Source organism: Symphalangus syndactylus, chromosome 1, assembly GCF_028878055.3.
Source record: "Symphalangus syndactylus isolate Jambi chromosome 1, NHGRI_mSymSyn1-v2.1_pri, whole genome shotgun sequence".
NCBI classification, from domain to species: Eukaryota; Metazoa; Chordata; class Mammalia; order Primates; family Hylobatidae; genus Symphalangus; species Symphalangus syndactylus.
The window spans coordinates 157,972,215-157,981,790 of record NC_072423.2 but is presented as its reverse complement, the minus strand read 5'-3'; the positions used below and the strand labels follow the sequence as shown (position 1 = coordinate 157,981,790).

Sequence of the window (9,576 nt, the reverse complement as noted above, 5' to 3'; positions counted from 1 at the left end):
GACGACCCCATCCGGTGAGGCCTGGCAGGCATGGGCTGCTGGCGAGGGTGGCACCAGAGTTTGGGATGGAGCCGAGTTGAGGGGACATAGGGAAGGTGTCCTGGAGGAGGAGGCCAAGCTGACAGAGGCTGGGACACCAGGGGCTGTGGGCGGGGACCAGCCTGGCAGGTTTGGGGTGAGGAGCATGGCTGAGGCTGGGGGCCTGGAGTGGGCGTCTGTGGAGATGTCAGGTGGGCTGAGAGGGAGGAGGGACACTGAGGCCCAGTGAGGCTCACCTGGTGCGTGCTGCACTGTGTGTGTAACCACCAGGCTTGAAAGACCCTGGCCAGCTGGGCCAGAGCAGCAGGGACCTACTCAGTGCCATGGATATGTCAGGGAGGGTGGAACCAGGGCTACCTCTGGGCAGCAATGTGCCACGCCCTGGCACCCATGGCCAGGGGATCAGAGCCTGGGCAGCACCCCCCCAGCTGAAATGCATGAGCTCCGTGCTCCTGCACCTGACTCCTGTGGGCTCCGTGCTCCTGCACCTGACTCCTGTGGGCTCCGTGCTCCTGCACCTGACTCCTGTGGGCTCCGTGCTCCTGCACCTGACTCACGTGGGCTCCGTGCTCCTGCACCTGACTCCTGTGGGCTCCGTGCTCCTGCTGAGGCAGTGCTGGGCGTTGGTACTGATCAAGACCAAGGTTGGAGGAGGCGTCCTATGGGAGGCCTGTGGTTTCCAGGAGGGCAGAATTGAAGCAGCCAGCCTGAGCCCAGGGCGGAGGCTCTGCCTTCCCAACAAGGGCAGGACCCAGAGGAAGAGTGAGGCCACAGAGGCAGGTCCTGGCCAGGCCCCTGGAAGGCACCGATGTGCCGAGAGCCTTCTGTGAAAAAGAGTGGAGGCCCCGGTGACCACGGCATGCTGAGGGACAGGTCCAGAAAGTCTTCTTCCTGACTGCTCCCCTTCCCCGTTCTTCATTTCCCCATAAACCCTTGAAACAGAGGAGCCTGTGTGTGTGCTTGTCCTTGGGGCCACCGATAAGTGGCAGCAGAGGGGCCTGCCTTCCACAAAGCACAGGAGCAGGGACCACGAGTGACCTGGGAACACTGGCCCCAGGCTCCCTGCCTCCCTCCTTCTGCCCCGGCCTCCACCTGCCCCGGCCTCCACTTTAAGTCACACCCAACAGTTGTGAGACGTCGGTGTTTCTGTTGTTGTGCAGCAGCCAGGAGTGGGACAAAGGACTCGCTCTTCTAATTTTTAAAATGCAAAGCAAACCACATGTGGGCCCAGCCGGCCCTCAAGAGAAGCTGCCTTTCCTCCGGCTCCGCGGCTCCTCCCATCTGACAGCTCCCCCCACCTGCTGGGGACTGAGGCCTCTGTTCTGGGGGTTGCCGGTGCCACTTCCCCTCTCCACAGCCGTACAGTGGCCGGCTCAGCTCACGTTCACAGCCCTTTCAGCCACTGCAGCCGTGGACAGCAGCCTGGTCATAGTGGGATGTGCAGCTGGCCCACCCCCTCCAGCCATCCTGCAAGTCACCGTGAACGTCCTCATGCTCCAATAGCAAAGCTGCTGGTCGGAAAGAGGCTGGGCTCCTGCACACCCCCCAGCGATGGCTTTCCGTGTCTATCCTGTTCACTGAAGGGGAGCGGCTCCTGGAGAGTGAAGCCGCTGTCGTTTGAGGGTGAAGCTGCTGTGGTTTGAGCCCTCAGCCCGCACGCAGCTGATTCACCAACCGCAGAAGTACGGAGGAGTCAAGGTTGGGAAGGACAGAAATGGTTCCTGACCTCGGGAGCTGGAGGTTGAGTGGGTTGGTCTAAAAAGCAACTGAATAGTAAATGGATGAATTAGCATAACGATGAATGCGTATTGATCAATTTTTCGGAAAATTAAATGTTTTTCGTCATCAGTTTTGATTGATGATGAGGTTGTATAAGCAATTACTCAGAATGATTACAAGTCGTAATTATGCCAGGAAAGGGAGCGTGAATGGTGCTGTGCTTGAGGCCGGATCGGACGCAGCCCGGGGAGAGGAGGCTCTGGGGGCTTTGAGAAGCGACGGGGCCATAGGGCGGAGCGGGCCTGGGCTGCAGGGGAGCAGCGGGGGCCTCGGGCCCGCGGGAGCTGAGCAGGGATGGAGCCTCTGCGGGGAGGAGGAGGGAGGCTTGCGGCCTTCCGAGGGCCCCGGGCCAGGAGGGAGAGGCGGGGCTGGCTCAGAGCCGAGGAGAGGGCGGCACCGGGCGCTGTTCTCAGAGAGGCCGAGTGACAGGAGGCCGTTTCTGGGTCTGGATTCTCACCGTAAAACAAGTCGGTACAACGCAATTCTCACTACGGGCCTCCTGCTCTGAGGTGATGTGATTCAGAGCGAGGCTCCGGGGTCTCCAAAATTTCCCTGTAAACAGGAACCGCACGTCGAAGGCCAGTACCGCATCCAACACCACCATCTGCTGGTGAGCGGAAAACATGACGTCTCGGGGCCAAATGTGAAGAGCACGTTCAGGGTATTGAATTTGAGAAACATCAAACTGCTTTAAATTCCATCACAGCTACCAAAACCAAATTGTGGATGTAAAGAATTTTTCAGCGCATTGTATTCTATTTAAATCGCACACACACAATAAATGCTTGCTAGAGAACTGAAATGCATTTTTATTCTCAAACGTAATGCATGTCATATGATAAAGGAAGTCATATCGTGATTGTGTTAATCATAGGACACACTGCAGGCCCCCCTTCATGTGAGCCTACCATGGTGTCCTATGTGCATTCAAGTCTGATGAGTTAATAGTCACTATAGCTGGGTGTGGTGGCTCACACCTGCAATCCCAGCACTTTGGGAGGCTGAGACAGGTGGATTCCTTGAGGCCAGGAGTTCGAGACCAGCCTGGCCACCATAGCGAAACCCAGTCTCTACTAAAAATACAAAAAATTAGCTGGGTATGGTGGGGCGTGCCTGTAATCCCAGCTACTTGGGAGGCAGAGGTGGGAGAATAGCTTGAACCCGGGAGATGGAGGTTGCAGTGAGCTGTGATTGCACCACTGCACTCCAGCCCGGGCGACAGAGTGAAGCTGTCTCAAAAAAAAAAAAAAAAAGTCACTATAACGAGTGAGCCCAGTGGATTCCACCAACCAACAGGAGCTTTGAGCCTTTTGGAAAAATCTCAAATTTTATTTTTATACATATTAGCATAGTGAAAACTGCAGTCTTTGCTCACATTTTCAAATGTTTTGGAAGCATCTGCTCTACAAATTTTATTTAGACTTTCCAATGTAAGTTAATCTATGCCATTATGACTTAATTGGTTTAAAACCCTATTTTGTGAAGGGCCTTGCTTTTGTTAGGTGGATGGGGATGTTCCTGTGGCTTTATGTTGCACGCTCTGTGAGGGTGGCGGCATGACGCTGAGCTGAGCCAAAACAGACGTGTGTGATTGGAAGCTTTGCTTCCTTGCACAGTAAATTTTCTGTGTAAAGCTGCAGGGTTACTGCAGGATTTTAGAGCCATGTGTGAAACCTGTCCATAGATCTCAAAGCAGACTGGCAGAAGGAAAGCCTTTTATCAGAGGGGGCCAGAGGCATCCTAGAGTGGAGTCACTCTGTAGCCAGTTTAGGAATGTCACTTTCCAAGTGACAAGTCAGTGGGCTGGGGGACTCGTCAGGGATTGTAACTTGCATGTGCACTGCCGTCACACACTCCCATCCCTCAGTAAGTATCTGCTTTGCCGGAGGCAAACAGGCTATTTTTTTTTTTTTTTTTTTTTTTAGAGTCTCACACTGTCGCCAGACTAGAGTGCAGTGGTGCAATCTCGGCTCACTGCAACCTCCGCCTCCTGGATTCAAGCAATTCTCCTGCCTCAGCCTCCAGAGTAGCTGGAACTACAGGCGTGTGCCTCCCGGCTAATTTTTGTATTTTTAGTAGAGAGAGGGTTTTGCCATGTTGGCCAGGCTGGTCTCAAACTCCTGACGTCAGGTGATCCACCTGGCTTGGCCTCCCAAAGTGCTGGGATTACAGACATGAGCTACCGTACCTGGCCCAAGCTCTATTTTAATTAAACTTCTTTGCATGTAAAACGGAAAAAAAAGTCACCCTGTAACTTGGGTGATCTAGACCAGGAGTTTGCAAACTTTTTGAAAAGGGCCACATAGTAAATATTTTAGGTTTTGTGGGCCTATCAGTGTTTGTCAAATAGTCTTGTTTTTATGTGATTTTGTTTTTACAACCCTTTAAAAAACATCAAAGCCATTCTGGCACAAGGGCTGCATGCAGCCGGGCAGCTTCTGCTGGAGGCTGTGGCTTCCTGGCTCCTTCCGTAGAGCTGTCCCTCACTTCGCCTGCATGCCCAGAAACACATTTTCTTATGTTTCCAAAATAAACATGTCCTGAGAGTGAGGTAGATTGCCATTGATGTGGGCCATTTGTGAGTGTCTGATTAGGGTGTCATGAAAGTCTTAAACTTTGACCCAACTTCCTTTTGAACTTTCCATGAATTTTATGAATGTACCTTTATGTAGAGTTGGGCTCATCAGTGACCAATAGCCCTCTTCAGCATTTGCTGTTCTCGTATTTCACAGGGACGCATCACATGCTCTACAGCATTGTTATGATTTATCTCTGGCAGATAAACATTTGGGACCGAGAAGCAAAAGTTCTAGCGACGGCCTATGGGGTAGACTAAAAGCCACCAAAAGCCCTCTGCATGCGTCCAGCCACAGTGGAGCCTTCTTAGGGGGTACAGTCACAGCTGGGCATGGTGGAGACACAGGGGAGAGAGCAGGCGGCACTGAATATTCTTCACTAAGTTGGAACACACAGAACTTGAGTGCATGCTCAACACTCAGCGTGGTACATTCTGGAAACATGACCTCACTCAGCAATTGACCTCCCACCACATCTGCTGACAGCACTGTGCTGCAGTAGACTGTTGGGGGTCAAAAGAAACACAGGGATTACTCCCTGATCCAGGGGCTGGGGGTCTGAAACACAGATGTGGGTGCAAGAGCACTCACCTGTAATAGTTAAATAGCAAGTTAAGGCTGAGGGTCACAAGACTCAAACAAGCTTTGCTGTGAGTGTTGTACAAGTCAGCACGGCTGTGGTAGCAAAGCACCCAGACCGGGCAGCTTCAACAGCAGGCATTTATTGCTCACAGTTCTGGAGGCTGCAAGTCCCAGATCCAGATTCTGGCTGATTTGGTGCCTGGGGAGGGCTCTCTTCCCAGCTTGCAGACGGCCACCTTCTGCTGTGTCCTCTCCCTCCTGCAAGGACACCACCCTGACACACAAGGGCTCTATCCTCATGACCTCCTTTAGCCTAAATTACCTCCTTGTAGGCCCCATCTCCTTACACAGCCACACTGGAGTTAGGACTTCACTATGACCTGGGGGCGGGGGTATAATTCACTTCCCAGCAGACATTCCTACAAGAAGGTGGCAAGGAGCTCACACTTCTGAGGCTGACATCCTTTGGTCAGACTCCAGGCTTGCTCATATACCACACGTGACCCTGAAAATATACTTATTTATTTATGAGATAGGGTCTCACTGTCACCCAGGCTAGAATGCAGTGGTGCAATCTTGGCTCACCACAGCCTTGACTTCCTCCTGGGTTCAAGCAGTTCTCCCACCTCAGCCTCCCAGGTAGCTGGGAACACAGGTGTGCACCACCACCCCTGGCTAATTTTTGTATTTTTTGTACAGACAGGGTCTCAGCATGTTGCCCAGGCTGGTCTTGAACCCCTGACCTCAAGGGATTGGCCCGCCTCAGTCTCCCAAAGTGCTGAGATTACAGGTATGAGCCACCGTGCCCAGCCTCTCAAAGCCACCATCTCTTCATGTATAAAATAACAATAATAATAGAATCTCCATTACAGAGTCATGGAAACTAAAATAAAATAACACAGGCACTAATGTTAGAAATGCCTGTCAATTAGAAAGGGGCCAATACCTGTGGATGCTAGTTCAAAAGGGCCTAAGTGCTATTCACATTACCAGTGATTGTTGTTTAGAAAACACACATCTGTATAGTGAATGTTAAAAATAAATCTTACATAGTTCAGAAGTGTTTAAGAAAGAAAAAAACTGAATTTGAGAATTTAATGAGGAAAACAGAAAAGGAGTCTGAGAAGGTGCTACTAAGTCATCACCTCGTTTTCAAATGTCGGCTGGAATAGTTTTATAAGGAGACACACCCTTCACCTACACTTGGTTACCTAGTGGTACCATTTACACTCGGGAAGCTGGAAAAAAGAACTTGATTCTTTCCTTTTTATTTACCCAGTTTTTAGTATAAGAAGTTGGTTTCCCATCCCTCTCAGAAGGTAACCCATTCGATGAACTCATGCTTTCATCCACATCTGGTTGATTCCTCGCAATTTTATCCACATCTGGTTGATTCCTCGCAATTTTATCCTTTACTGAAATTGAATTTGTCCCATTTTCAATTCCAACTGTAGAGTTGGTTTATTTCTCATTCTCTCCATGTAGGAGTGTTTATGGGATGTAACCTTGACGTTTCTGTCGCTCATTTGTATAAAAGTGCCTATAAGATTAAGAATTTAACTTTGCTGAAGCTCTAGGAGGAAGGTGGGGACATGGCACTCTTTTAATTTCACAGACTGTTCTCTGCTCTTGTTTTTGGTCCGCGTTTTAAAAGATGATGTCTCATTCGCTGAGGTTTCCTGGCCTGCTCCCTTCCCCCGTGTCGATCTGGTCATTGTCTATTTCCTGGCTCTGCTAATCCTGTCTTGCTCCGGCTTAATCCCACTCCCAGGAGTTGAACTTTGGCTTATGGTTCCGCCTTAGAAAGGACCCCCCCAGGTTCAGTTCCCGGGCTGAGCCACTGGCTGGGCACGGGGAGACTTGTGGCATTTGAAATGAGGCTGGTCAGATTCAACATGCACTGTAAGTGTAAAATAGACACCACGTTCATAGGCTTAGCATGACAAAAGTAAGATTTTATTAGTAATTTTATGTGTGATGTAGTTGAAATGGTAATCTTTTGGATATATTGGGTCAAACAAAATAAATCATTAAAATTAAATTGTAGGAATAACTTTTCCTCTTCGATAAGGTTTCCAGGTTATATTTACATTGACCCCTGCAGGCATCTGGTGTGGTGGGGAAGCATCAGCCTGGGACTCCCATAAGTGGCTCAGGGTTTGGGGTTCTCCTCGTGACGCTAGGGGTTGCATGGAGGTTTGAGCTTTGCACCCTGCTGCATCCTCGCCCTCGGGGAACGCCTCTTTGGGGTCCCTGGGCAGCTCACTGACTCGATTCCTCCCCTTCTTTCAGTCACGTTTCATTTCTGACTCCCAAGTCAGGCTGTCACTTGAAACTATTTTTTGCGACTGACAGAGACTGTCAAGAAGAATATTGTTGTCATATTTACTTTGTGGGATTTTATTATTCTTTTTCAAGCTGATAGTCTTCAGTTCTTGTGTGTGTATGTGTATGGTGTATTTGTGTGTGTTGTGTATTCATGTGTGCGTGCATGCATATTTGTGTTTATTCATGTGCATGCATGCATGTTTGTGTGTGTTGTATATTCTGTGTGTGCATGCATGTTTGTGTGTGTTGTGTATTTGTATGTGCATGCATGCAAGTTTGTGTGTATTGTGTATTCGTGTGTCCATGCATGCATGTTTGTGTATGCGTGTTGTCTATTTGTGAGTGCATGCATTCAAGTTTGTGTGTTGTGTATTTGTGCATGCATGCATGTTTGTGTGTGTTGTATATTCATGTGCACATGCGTGCATGTTTGTGTGTGTGCTGTGTATTTGTGCATGCATGTGTGTGTTTTGTGTATTCGTGTGTGTGCATGCATGTTTGTGTGTTTTGTTGTGTGTGTGTGCATGCATGTTGATGTGTTGTGTATTCACATATGCGTGCATGCATATTTGTGTGTGTATTCGTGTGTGCATGCATGCATGTTTGTGTTTGTATTCACGTGTGCGTGCATGCATGTTTGTATGTGTGTTGTGTATTCATGTGTGCGTGCATGCACGTTTGTGTGCATGTCAGGATTCTCCAGAGAAACAGGACCAACAGGATGTAAAACACAAAACCCAACATAAAAGGAGATTTATCTTAAGGAATGGCTCATGTAGTTATGGAGGTGCTGGGTGGGCTGGAGAGGAAGAGTTGTCGTTGAGTCTTCAGGCCGGCCCCTCGCAGAATCCTGGGAGGTCAGGCTTTTTGTCTGAAGGCCTCCAGCTGAGTGTGTGAGGCCATCCACATTGTGGAGGGTAATTTGCTTGACCCAAAGCCCATGGATGAAAATGCTAATCACACCTAAAAATGCCTTCATGGCAATGTCAAGAATAATGATAAAGATTTCGGTACAGTGGCTTAAGACAAGCTGACACATAAAAATTAACCATCACGATGTGCAGATATATAGATACACATATATATGTATATATATATATAATATTATGTGGAGGTAGATAATCTATAGACAGATATCTCTGTCTTTATCTGTATCTATCTTTTAATATTTTTATTGAGGTTAAAATATATTTACGTAATTTATCATCTTTACCATTTTAAGTGTACAGTTCAGTGGTAATAAATACATTTATAGTCTTCTCTCTTTTTATCCACCCCTTTCCAGGTTTTCAAAACTTATTTTCAATATAAGCATTATTGTCAGTAACTAGCTTGCTATTACCTATACATATGTTGTTGGTTGGATACCATTACTATGAGTAGCTACAGCCAAATTAGGATTAATATAACTTTTTGTGCACCATTGCAAAAGATTATTGGTATAATATTATTTACATGTTAAATGTTCTTCTCTCTTCTGTAAAATGCTTCTGAGTTTCTTCTTAAAGGAGCAGCTATTGCTAGGTTTTTCCCATAAAAGGACGAAGACTGTTCTGACGGTGTGGCGCTCCCTCTAGTGGCTGAGAGTCGCTAGCTCACCGGCGAGGCTTCCCAAGGCCGGAGGGCGGCTTCTCAAAAGTTTGTTCCGGAGATGCCTGGTCACCTCTTACACCCTGGTATGCAATCCAGAAGGCGAAAACTAGTTTGATCATACGGATGAGACTGTGGCTGTATTAACAATGTGTGTGTAATCCACAGCGGTATAACGAAATTTGGAATATCTGCGTGACTCCAAACTACTATTTTCCAAATGACCAATGCATGATGTTACAAAATCACAAATGGTAAAAGATCCCTTCAAAGTGCAAGAGAGAAGAAAATATTTTAATGTAACAGTGTGAAAAGTTCACTAGTGCAGTCTCAGATTCCACATTGCGACGAATCTTGAAGAAATTAGATTTTTAGTGTAGTGAAAAAGGCTATTCACAATTATCTAGAAAGACTACTAAAATTATTCTCGCTTCTTCAACTACACAGCTGCTTGACACAGGTTTTCTTCATAAATTTCGATCCAAAATGGAATTACAGCAGATTAAATGCAAAGGTGCCTATCCAGCTGTCTTTTCTGAAGCCATACATTAAAGAGATTTGCAGAAAAATAAGACTTCCACTCTGCTTATTTTTTCTTTAAAAAAAGGTTCTTAAAAAAGTTCTTTGTGTTAACCTACAATGGAATTATTATTATTATTTCAAAATGAATTAATAACTAAAT

At 47.6% G+C, this 9,576-nt stretch overlaps 1 protein-coding gene across 1 annotated transcript in view; it reads left to right on the top strand.

The window, feature by feature from the left end:
- The first annotated feature begins 564 nt into the window (after positions 1 to 564).
- Positions 565 to 9,576, top strand: part of MYOM2 (myomesin 2) — a 121,148-nt gene continuing 112,136 nt past the window's right edge. Inside the window, exon 1 of the mRNA XM_063638157.1 lies at positions 565 to 2,428. The gene's annotated coding sequence lies outside the window, so the exon portion shown is untranslated. The remainder of the gene's footprint in view (positions 2,429 to 9,576) is intronic.